Here is a 13,535-nt window from a genome sequence, read left to right on the forward strand (position 1 = left end):
ATTTTTTTTGGCGTCCTTGAGTGCGGATCGAGCTTCCACAAGGTAGCTCCTGAACCTGTCCTCGATGTCGAGCAACCGGCGGATGAAACTCTTGTTGTGCTCGGTCATAGTAACAGTCTTACGGATGGTATCATTAATTGTTGATGAAGTTTGGAGTTTGTTTGAAAGATTTAGGGTTTGGATTTTGTTTTAGCAATTAGGGTTTGGAGATAGTGAAATAATGGAATGGTGGTTGAGATAATGCATCTACTTATACTAAGTAATGTGTCGTTTGAGTTGTTTTTTTAATTAATATATGTTTAGGAAGTTGTGCCATCATATCTCTGCTTCAAATCTTATAACCCTTCTCATTCCATATATTGTCCATTCATATGCAGGGATTGGCAGTAATAATGCAAGCATCAGAATTATAACGGGCCGTAATAATGCATGCATCTAGTAATATTTAATTTATTTATTTTTTTTAAAAAAAATAAACAACGGTTATTTAAAAGAAACCCGTTGTCTTTAGTTATAACAACGGTTTTTTATACTGTAACCGTTGTTATAACTTTCCCACCAAAATTTAGTCACCCTTTCCACAACGGTTTTTTATACTTAAAACCGTTGTTAATAGTTTTAACAACGGGTTTCTTAGGAAAACCAACCGTTGTTAAAACCTTTAACAACAGACGCTTTAACAATGTCCGCTTTTTTATATAACAACGGTTTTTAACCGTTGTTATAGCCTGTATCTGTAGTAGTGAAAAAACATTATTTCATTATAGAAAATAATAACGGTTACAAAAAATCCGTAGCTATAATATAACAACGGGTAACAAAAACCGTTGCTGGTGTTAATTTAGTAACGGTTTTCGAAATGCCGATATCTTAAACTGGTAACGGTTTTCTAAAAACCGTTGATAAGAGTGATTCTATAACGAGTTTTTGGAAACCGTTAACGTTTTTGACAACGGTTTGTTAAGCAGCCGTTGTCAAATTATAATAACAACGGTTTTCCTCGAAAACCGTTATTCCTATTAGCGCGGTCTAGGTTTTCGCCAATATTTGGAAAACGGTAATCTAAGTGTCGTTATTAAATGCATTAAACCGTTGTGATACGCTCCTTATTAATTGCCAGATTTGGCGAGTGGAATGAGGTTAAATCCACGCTTTACGTGACCCGATTAATACTACCCGAATCCTAACTCATTTAGGACTCAGACTACAAGCGGCTCCTAGCAGAACATTGTAGCCACATAGAATTAATCGGTTATACAAAATTCCAGTTTCATCGTATGTCATTTCCCTAGGGAGAAATTAAAGGCAAGTTAACTGATTTTGAAGGACATTTAGTAAGTTTTCTCACAAACGGTGACAAATTGTTTTTAGTCAAAAAAAATTATTTAAGCGTTTATTCAATGAGCTCCAGGTGAACTTTGTCCTCGTTGAGGCTCTAGGTGTAACATAATGCTCTCTCGTTCGAGACGACCTGCACACGTGAACAAACAGAGTATCGGGGGGTTCCGAGGGGACCCTCTCCGATGGCTAAGTAAATATTTGTACACGTGATGCTCCGGACCTCACTTGAGTTGAAGTTCTCGAGTTCTCTCTAGAAAGTACAAATTGTATTCTTCTTACTTAAAGAGATGATAGCTTAAAGTGTCTTGTTATAATTAATTAAGATCAATAATGTTATTTATATAGAGAATGAATTGTACTTTGTTGCTTCCATAAGAATGGACTCTAAGGGTCGTTGTTCAATAGCATGGGATAAAATTGATTGGAATATAAATCCATAGAGGTATAGGGTTCTACATCTATTCCTTCATAAACTTGTTTGGAATGCAATTTTAGAGGGTTGGAATTGAGTTATAATCAATTGGGTATCTTAACTTCATTCGAAAATACTCCAACCAAACATTGGAACGAAGCAAATTTATTCCAATCCATTCCAAGAGAGCCAACCAAACACTCTACGAGATTTAGGCTTGTACTGGACTCGCATGGGTTTCGAGTTCTTGGATTCGGTTGATGTGAAACATACCCCCATCACTTATCATAGTATTAGTTTTAGCTAAATAAATTACTCCCTCTGTCCCAATTAATTGTTATCATTTGTCATTTGCACTTTTGAAAATACTCCTTTTATTTCTTAAATATCTTTACTTACTCAAGTATGCAAATTATAAAATTTTGATATTCTTAAGATTATTCTCACAGAGGGAGTAGTAATTATGCTAGATATTGATTTTTTTTTTTTTTATAATGAAGCGCACACTTACTCGCAATATAATAGAAGGGAGGAGGATTCGAACCTGGGATCTATTATCCATAATACTTCTGCATTAACCACTAGCCTAATACATTATCGATAAAAAAAATCTCATCCTCTATTTACTAAAAGAATAGGTTAAACTTGATATTTTCCCGCTCAAATCATTCTACCTATAAATTGGACCTAACACTTTGGTTATTCTATATAAATATCGGGCCTTTGTAGATAAAAAATATATTCAGTAAAATATTTTGGACTACCATATATATTTTATTTGTGTTAGATTCTACAAATTTATTGTCAAACTAATATATTTTGCTCATATTATGTCAAACTTTAACCATAAATGTATCTTACATAGGAGTATTGTATTTAAGAATCTTCTCCTTCACCACACACATGAAAATAGCGAAAATATAAATAATGTAATTTTTACCTCTTAATACTACATATAATAATTGTAGACTATAACACTTAATTTAAAGTTTAATTACTAAATGTTAATTTCTCTACATATTACAACCTAAAAAAAACGTGCAAGCATTTGCACGGGATCTACACTAGTATATAAAAAAAGAAAAGGAAGGATAAAAAAGAAAAGATTGGAAGAATTTTACCAAGCGTCATGTCCGATGCGTTGTGTGCATCCTCCTATATACTAAGAGAATAAAAATTCTCAAATCATTTCCCTCTAAAAGAAATCTCGCTAAATAAGGAAACAAGTCTTTCTTTCATTTCTTTTTTTTCTTTTATATAATCTTTTAATCATTATATATATAATCTTTTCTAAATTCTAAATTGTAATAATTTAATTAAAATAAAACAAAATTTATATAAATCTACAAAATTGATATAAATTCCTAAATTTTTTATTAGTGTTATTATTATATATTAGACTTAACATATAATTACCGTCTATAGAAAAACTATAAAACTATTATTAGTTTCATAAAAAAAAAAATCAATAAAATTATTTGTTAAAATGTATAAATAGAAATCATTAATTTTGTTTAAAAAAAATATAATACACATTTCATGACTTCACTCAATTCTCTTGATTAATTTTTAAGTTCATTTTTTTACTCATCTCCCTTAACTAAAAGAATAAGTCTTACTGTAAGTTTTTCCGCTCAATTATTTTAGTAAGGAGTTGGGCTCTACTAATTGTCAATTTTTCATTATTCTAAAAGTCGAGTCTTACATCTGATTTATATGATCTTAATATTATATCATGTATTAGTCTACATATGAAACATGATTGTAGTACAACAAATCACTACTCCGTAATTAATAATATTTCGTATAGGTCATTTCGTAATCTAAATTTTATAAATACGAAAATTCATATATTCTCCACTAAATGTTTTACGTAATTTTAATTGGCATTATCTATGAAGATATTCACATAGATTTTTAGCTTCTAATAATACATACAAACTTACGAATATATATATATATATAGAGATAGGTTCAGGTAAGTCCACAAATTTGGTTGAGTCCCTAAGTCCCATTCTTAGCCAATCATTTTTTAGTGTAACTTTACTGATTTATGAGTGTAACTTTAGCCATTTAATGATTTGTAAGTGTATCTTATCTTTTAAGGCCAACTTATATACACAAATTTGAATTTGTAAATTAAAATTTATGTAATTTTAACAAAAATCTATGTAACTTTAGTGTCTTACGAATGTAACTTTAGTCATTGGGAGTGTAATTTTAGTCGTCGGAGTTATAACTTTTGTAATATGGTGGTTTGTATGTAAAACTTTGAGTTTATATACTTTTATGAGTGTAATTTTAGTCATTTGAGGTGTAATTTTAGCCGTGAAAAATGTAACTTTAGTCATGTGGTGATTTTTTTTGTATAAAATTGAATTTATATACTTTTCCGAGTGTAACTTTAGTCTTTGAAGTCGTAACTTTAGTCGTTGAAATTGTAACTTTAGTCGTATAGTAGTTTAATGTAAATATTTGAATTAATATACTTTTCTATTGTAAAAGTAGAGTGTAACTTTAATCCGATACGAGTGTAATTGAAGTCCGATACAACTGTAACTTTAGTATGATAAGGCTGTAACTTTAGTTTGATAGCTTGTAACTTTATTCATCAAGTGTGTAACTTTAGTTCGCTAAGTGTGTAACTTTAGTCCGACGAGAAGCTTTGATCTAAGGGCTTAAAATGTAACTTTATACTAATAACTTTCTTTATCAACCACCACCATCAAGCTATCACCTCCTGCCCCAACCACCACAGCACCACCTCCAAACCGCAACAACCAACAACAACCCATGCCACTTATTATTTCATATCTGAAAAAAAAAAAAAAAAAAAATATTGCCGCGGCAGACCCACCACCACCACAACCTTTCCCCACACGGCAAAAAAAAAAAAAAAAAAAAAAGTGGAGAAACCCACCACGATACCCACCATCAACAACCAACAACCAAACCCACCACGATACCCACCATCAACAACCAACAACCAACAACAAACAACATTTTTTTTTTCAGATCTGAAAAAAAAAAAAGAGAAAGGAGAAGTGGAGGGAGCGGCAGGTTGGGGACGGGAAAGGAGAGGCGGCAACGGTTGGGTTGGGGGTAGCAGCGTCGTTTGCTTGATGGTGGCGTCGGCGTGGTGTAGGCGTGGTGGGCGGGGCAAGTGGTGGCAGGCGGCGGTGGAATTTTAGAGAGAAAATGGAAGAGAATGAAGAGAGAGAGAGAAGAGGTAGGGAATGTGAAGGTGATTAGGGTTTGGGGGGTTTTATATGCAGTTTGTTTTCTTCTTTTAATCTTAGCCCTTCATTTTTTTTATCTAATGGCTTAGATTGAGACTTAGGGACTCAACCTAAAAGAGTGGACTTACATGATCCCTTCTCTCTCTATATATATATATATATATATATATATATATATATATATATATATATATATATATATATATATATATATATATATATATATATATTTTTTCACTTCCACTTAATATCTCTTATCCATAGTGTGTAAATATTTAAATTTTCTTTAAATTTATCATCTTTATTTGCTAAGCTCTCTAATATCCCGATCTAAAAAAAACCGTGCATTTATGCACGGGATTTACACTAATATATAGACTAAGAAAATAAAAAAAAACATGAAATATTTTCCCTCCAAATTGCACTTCCTTAAATAAGGACACAAATCCTAGATTTTCTGATACTAATATTACTAGTTTAGAACCCGTGGAATAAATGCATGGTATATATAATTTTTTTATATTTAATAAGATATTTATATAATGGTGGTATCTCATTAATTGTTCGTTTTTTTCGTTATTATATTTTGTTTTGATAAAAAAAAATTAAAACTGAAAATTAATCCGAGAATTGAGTAATGTGATGAAATGTATTTTAAAAGAAATATTTTTTATACCACAAAAATGATGATTTCAATTTATAAATTCTCTCAATTTTTTGTCATGAAAGTAAAAAAAATCGAATTTTAGTATTGTTTATGCGTAGTAAGGGTCAAGCATTCTCAAGTAATAGCATTAAAAGATAATAATTTAATGAAATATACTATAATTATTAATTTCCTTATTTAATGGATACACTTAATTTGTCAATAGCTTCCTTATTTAAAAAGATATTTTTTGGAGGAAAAATTTGTAAGTTCACCTATTCTTTTAGTAGGTAACAAGGGGATTATCAACATGAAATATAACTTTAAACAAACTATAATTTTTCTATTAAATTCTAAGTTAAAATCTTTTAATTAAAATTAGTATAAATTCATACATTAAAATTGATAAATCTTTCACTTTATGTGGTTGCTAATTGAAGCTATGCTAGCTTTTTGATAAACAAATTCATTAAAAATCTGAAAAATCTTTGTAAAAAGAAATCATAGCTTTAAATTTAAAAAAAAAATGATATTTCATTAAAATACATTTTTAATGACATTACTTAATTTGATCAAACAGTTTTATAGATCGATTTTTTTTCTTAAATTAAAATGCATTGAGTTGAAATATGAAAATTAGTGAGATATTGATTTCTCTATCGAAAGATATGGTAGAAATGAAAAACCTGTATGGCTGTATATACCGTCTAAAAAATAATAGGATTCGCGGACCAACTTTCATGATTGGCCTGACCGATATATTATATTATATTGATTATACGAAGTCGATTATTCGTCCTTGTACTCATTATGATTGCCATTTAAAAAATGAGATACAAGTTACAACGACAACAACGTCCAATACCTTAATTATGGACCTTTTATCATTACTCTAGTGTACGAGAGTGTGTGCCATAACAATTAGTCTTAATGTAGACTGTTCAAATATATCACCATTTTCATAATAAGACAACCCCATTATCTTACTTATTGTTTGTTTTATCATGAAGTGGTGACATATTTAACCCGTTTACAACTTAAGATAAATAGTATTTTAGAAAATAGTACTTCTTCCGTACCAGACCAAAGGTAACACTTACTATAAACGGACGTACCACACCAAAGGTAACATTCCTTATTTGGCCCACAATATTACCAGATTATCCTTATACTCATTTGATATTTACACAAAATGTCATTACATGCCCCACCTACTAACCCACAATTAAACCAACAATTACATACCCCACCTATTTTTTCCCTCTTTACCCTTACTTTTTCCACATTTTCTTAAATACTCCACTTTTCCCTACGTTACATTTGGTGTGGTACGGAGGGAGTATTTGTCTAAAGTGAGATTTTATGGTGCCATAATCTACTCATGCAGACATACAGGCATACCAATGCCATTTAATTGAAAAAAGGTCTTCTCACTGAGTTCTCAGTTCTCACAAGGGAATTTGGGATCCCTTGCCAGAATCCTAGTGCAAATAATTTTCTTGATCTTATGGTTCCAATGTTCCAACTTGGAATGATTAGAAATTTAGACGGAGATGACCAATTATTAGATGATAAGTGAATTAAATTGAGTGTGAAAAATTCAATTATTCATTAAAAGCATTTCTACAATAAAAAGGTAAATAATTGACGGAAACACCCAAATAAAATAGGCAAACAAATGATCGGGACGAAGAGAGTATTTTATTTGGATCATCTACTATAACACTATGTTATATGTCTATGTCTCTAACCAACAATAATACTCATTTATATCGAGTCTCTTTTTAAATATTTGCGATAGGGTCGTATAATTCTTCGTAATTCATTTTTTTTTATATCAATCTAGAGCACCTCATCGAACAAAATTGAATTCCGAGACTTTTTTGTGTTTGATATCTTTTCCCACATTATTATTTTATTAAAAAATTAGTATAGTTCCCGCGCAAATGCGCTGCTTTTTTAAATAGGAATATTAAAGAAAATAACAATTATACAATTGATATTTAACTCAATTTGAAATTCAATTGTAAAATTAATTACTATTAATGTTTTGTATTAATCGGTGTAAAAGGGAAAGTTCATTATAATCCAGTTGTAGATATAATATAATGAAAACCCAATCACAGATATGATATAATGAAAGCCCAATTATAATCAAATTCACTTAGGCGGGAAATTTTTGGAATTTTTTTTTTCTTTTAGTATAAGGGGGATTAATTACTATTAATGTTTTGTATTAATCGGTGTAAAAGGGAAAGTTCATTATAATCCAGTTGTAGATATAATATAATGAAAACCCAATCATAGATATGATATAATGAAAGCCCAATTATAATCAAATTCATTTAGGCGGGAAATTTTTGGAGATTTTTTTTTTCTTTTAGTATAAGGGGGATTTTATGTTCTTCTGAATCCCGAGCATGCATCATGCACGGTATATATAGATCATTTACTTTAGCATGCACAGTATATATAGATCATTTACTTTATAATAATGTACTCCATATTATTTATAGATTTTAAATTAACACATAATTTACTTATCATATTTTTATATGAGAGTAAAAAATAAAACGGAAAACTAATCAAAAGAATTGAGTAGAGTCATTAAATATATATTTTAAGAGTAAATTAATAATTGCACCCATTTGCAATCTTAGGCAACATTTTCCGTCAATTTTCAAATTTTCAGATTAGAAACCAAATTTGATGACGAAAATGCCCTTACCTATGTTGTTATATGCTTTTAAGGTTTTCAACTCTATTTCCATTATACATCCATGATCCACCCTACTACAGCCAACACCGACTAACATAGCAACACTACGGCTACCGCGCACTTTAGCCTAGCCACCCGTACAACCGACACACTCACTTCACGACGTCCTACACACCAAACCCAACACTCCCATTACTCAAATCTTGACCACCATCATTACCTCATTAAAAACCACATTTACCAGCTACAACTTCGGCTACCGCAGAAGACTCCGGCAACGGCGTCGATCACGGTCCTCATGCGACACCACCAATCCACCATTAGGTCACCTTCTCCACCACTTAATCTTCAACGCCCAGATCTACAACAAACACCAGTCGATCAATCATTCTCACCACCACCATCACTCAACCCACGACCAACACTACCTATCACCACACCCCACAACTTAATTCATGATCCACCACCCCTGGACAGTAACGCCCACCACCACTCATATACATGAACATTATATCCATTATTACAAAAATAATTTAGCATAAATTTGTTGTTTGTTAGAACAATTGTTAATTGGTGATTAATCTTACCTAATAATATGGATTTTATGATTGTGTTTGTATAACTTTGTATAAATGTTTGTATAATTTTGCGGTAAGGCTAGGTACTGTGAAGCAAATTGGAGTCGAGGTAAGGAGGAACAGGTGACGAATTGATGGTGGTCGATTGCTGCTCGGTTGTTTGTCGGTATCAGGGGCACGAGATGGGGCTCGTTTCTGGGTTGGTTGATGTGAGTACGGTGGTGTTTGTGGGCAAATTGGACTGCAGTGGAGTGGTGGCACCTGGTGATGCAGATTGAGGTTGTCGAGGATAGAGGAGCAGGCTGGAATGGAGCTCGAGGGTTGAGTCATAGTGGCGGTTCCATGGTGGTTCGAAATTCTGGGTTGCTTGGTTGATTCAATTGAAGATTGTCATGGTAGTTGGTAGCAGGAATTGAAGTAAAACTAGTATTGGTGCCCGGCTTCGCCCGGGCTACCTATACTTATCATTAAATTTTTTTTCATAAATAAAATTACTTAAAGTTGCATAACACATAAATTTATCATTAATATATTTTTCTATGACATATCCTAAAATTACGATGAAATAAATTTTGAGACAAATTCACTACTCCCGCTATTAATATTTTATTCTTATTAATGAAACAATAGTAATAACATTTCACTACTTGCCCGTAATCATTGTTACTTTCACTACTCCCGCCGTAATTATTGTTACTGTTTCTACTGTCGCATTAATATTGATAATTTCTGAGGAGTCTATTGATCGAATACGAAAGGGGGGGGGGGGGGGTGAATTGAGTATTAAAAACGATGACCGCTTTTTCGAAATATATGATATAAATTAATTACTTGATTTTATTGATTAAAATCAACTAATTAAATTATTAACAATAAATGCAAAATTGAAATAACAATAATAAAGAGAGAGAGAAAGAGAGACACACGGGATTTTTGAAGTGGTTCAGTTTCACAAGTCGAAACCTACGTCCACTATTCTCGATTAATAATTTTTAGTACCTTTCTCCGGATTACAAAAATTATCAATCCACTCGTATAATCAACTATATGATTATAACTCAGATTGAGTATCGCTAAATACTCTAAGTTGCTCTTACGTTAATAATAAAAGTACAACGACAAATACTAATCTCACGTTATGCGAGTGAGTATACTATCCTTGTGTACTTAGTATCCTATAACGATTTTTCTTCGAGTGATTGACAAATTTGACGCGCAATTTTTGTATAAGCAAATTTGGAAAATAAGAATTAATGCTCAAAGAATTTTGCTTAAAATATTTTTCTCTCTAAAAGTGTAGATGTGTGTGTGTCAACAATTAATGTTGAATGAATGAGAGTATTTATAGTAGAGTGAATTAGGGTTTAAGAATGTTCTGGAATTAGGGCATAAGAATGTTCTGGAAACATAAATCCCTAAATGACTTGAAGAACAAGTAAGAAGCAAAAGGAAGGAGGAGTTTGGCCTCCTAGGGATTCGGCCTCCCTAGGGTTCGGCCCACCTAGGGTTCGGCCACCTAGGGTTTGGCCGGCCTCTAGGGCTCCTTCGGTCCACTTCTTGCTTCTATAGCCCACAACAAATCGAGATAGAATTTAGTTAAAGCCCTAGGTTGCATGACGATATAAATATCGTGTTACAAACCAATAGTTTATTTAACTTAAATTCTAATTAATTAATTACAATCAAAATAAATACTCTCTTATTTTTATAAACCATTAAAAATATATTTTCCAAAAATTAACGCATCATTTTTGTCTAGCAATGAAGTTATATCTATTAGGTCATAACTTCACTAACCTTTAAATCAAACAAAGTAAAACCATTACCGGATGACGACATATACTAACTAATCTTCAGTAGATCTTCAGTAAACGAATCATCTCTTCACAAGTCTCTCATCTTGAGTCTCGTGGTTGTTTTCTAATCTTGATCTTGCTTGAATACATCGATCAAGTGTATTTGAAGTTGTACCTCCTTGGTCCAAACTTCAAGCTTGCGTCATTGTAATTGTTCCTTTCTAAATTAAAACTTAAGCACACAATTACACGCATATGTTTATATATTAAGTCCACATACAAATCATTACTGTCATTATCAAAACAATTAATTAGGACTAAAGGTCCAACAAATTCCCCCTTTTTGATGATGACAAATCACCTATGATTTGTATCTAAGTCTAGTTCCCCCTCAACATAATACTTCCCAAATTATAGAACAGTTGAGCGTAGAAACTAATAATCTCTTCAAAGTTATAACTATAGAACGCCATGAGAGAATTAAATTTGAGACGGTCGCAAATCATTAAAACAATTCCCCCTCTTGGCATCATTGAAAAGATAAGAACAAACATAAAACGACCAGAATAATATATTATGAGACAAGAAATAATCATGAAAAACATATTATATTAAACGCAATCTAGTTCTTAATTAGCATAATAATATTATAAACCTGCAATCACACAAGGAATAAAATGCGGAATTGAAAAAGCTAATATCCATAAGAATGGATTTTTATTGTGAGCAAAGGAATTAAAAAGATAAGGCTAGGTTGAATGGATTAGGGCAAGATGGTCAAGGGTAACGTGGGCTCGGCGGGTTGGACCTAGGACGGGTTCGGTATTCCAAGTCCTCGAGTCGCGCATGACAATGGTCTAGGAGTGCAGCTTGGGCAGTCAATCGAGTATCGAAGTTACCAATCCTCAAAGTCATAGCTTTTACTGCTTCATATATAGTTTGCATCTCAGACATCATCTCCTTCCCAGATTGCAAGAGCTCATCACCAAACTTAACCAAACTAGCTAAACCTTCCTTCATAAGAGTAGACTCAGAATGTGTTCGCACGGCGGCTTTAAGAACACTGTCGATTCGTGTATCAAACCGTGACAACACGGTGTTTATACGAGCCGAGCTTACTTCACTTGGTCCACTAGTATCAACTCTCCTTTCTCTTTTAATAAGATCAAACAATTCTTCTAATTTCTTGTCTTGTTCATTAATCCGTCCAAGAATAGAAGTAAAGTTTGAATCCATCTTAGAATCCAACATATCAAAACTCACATTGCTTTTTCCTCCTTTTTCTCCTTTTTCGCCTTTTGTCTCAAAACCTAATTCGTTGCCATTAATAACGAGCTTCATATAAGATAGATAAAGATCGCTCATCTCGTCATTTGATATCACTCCATAACTATTCTTCCCAATAACTCATTTCTTCTCTAAAATTCGAGATATCCAATTCCCATAAGGCAAACTCAAAGTAGAAGCTAAATCATCCATCTTAGCCGTTACACTAGCTTGTATAATTTTATGAAACACAAGCAAGGGTAGACTAACCTTTTCTCCTTCAAGCCAAGCCTTCATCATAATCATCTCATGTGCCCCGAATTTATCTCTACCTTCTTTTCGAGGAACAATGGTAGTCCAAAGAAAGTTCAAAAAGAACCTCAAGATTGGCGACAACTTCGCAGTTAAGATAGTCTCAGATGAAGTCGCATCTTGTTTGAAATACCGTTTTACTATCAACCTTTTTTCAGGTAACATACTTCCCCATTCTACGCTTGGATTGATTTCGATTCCTCCTCCAGGAACTCGACCCAAGTCGCAGAAATCACCAGGTGAAACTTTTATGGAAGTCTCATTAACCACAGCAAGCAAATTTCCTTCCTTAAGATGAACAGAAGCATAAAATTGATATACCTCAATAGGAAAGACAGGACCACTTACAGCAACAATATTTTCCCATCCTTGATCTTTGAGAAAATTCTTGAAAAAACCAAGTGCTTTATATTTCTTTAACCAATCAAACGAATAAACGCGTCCTGCGTGAATGCGATATCGAGCAACTTGATTGATATTGCTTCGTTCTACTTGAGTTAAACGAAGATTATTCAGTCCATTGTTGGTGTAATCATCCATATGCTGTGCGTAAAGAACTCGTGAAGAACCATCTTGAAGTATATAGTTTTCAGTTTTTGAACCTACCTCAATTTCGGAAACCAACTTTCCCTTACCCTTAACTAATTTTCGTCGCTTCTTGTCGTTGTCGGGCATGTCGGCGGTGGTCCGTGGGGAACGAGGGTTGTCGGCCGGTGAGGTGGAGCGGGTTCTTGGCGGTGATTGGGTTACTTTCTTTCTAATAACAACATGTTTCTTGGATTGAAAACGGGTTGTAGGTTGATTAGTCATTATTAAAACAAAAGATAGTAGCAAAAGGTATTTAGGGTTTAGATGATTAGAATTGATGAGAATTATGGAGAGATTAAAGGGGTATATATAGCATAAGGAATTTGTGTTTTGGTAAGAATAGGATTCCTTAAAGATAGAAAATAATATACCAATTTCCATATTTTTAATGCCTTCCTTTTTTTTTCGGCACTTTCCTTTTTTTTTCGCACCTTTTTTTTTTTTTTTTTCACGGCACTTTTCCTTTTTTTTTTTTTTTTTTCGTGCTTTCCTTTTTTTTTTTCGCACCCCCTTTTTTTTTTTTTTTTGGTACTATTTCCTATTCCTTATATGATAATAATAAGAAAATAATCCTCTTTGATGTAAGATTAGGAAAGAATCTTTTGAGATGGAGTTTAGGCTGGATTTGTGTAGGAATA

Source organism: Silene latifolia, chromosome 5, assembly GCF_048544455.1.
Source record: "Silene latifolia isolate original U9 population chromosome 5, ASM4854445v1, whole genome shotgun sequence".
NCBI lineage: Eukaryota > Viridiplantae > Streptophyta > Magnoliopsida > Caryophyllales > Caryophyllaceae > Silene > Silene latifolia.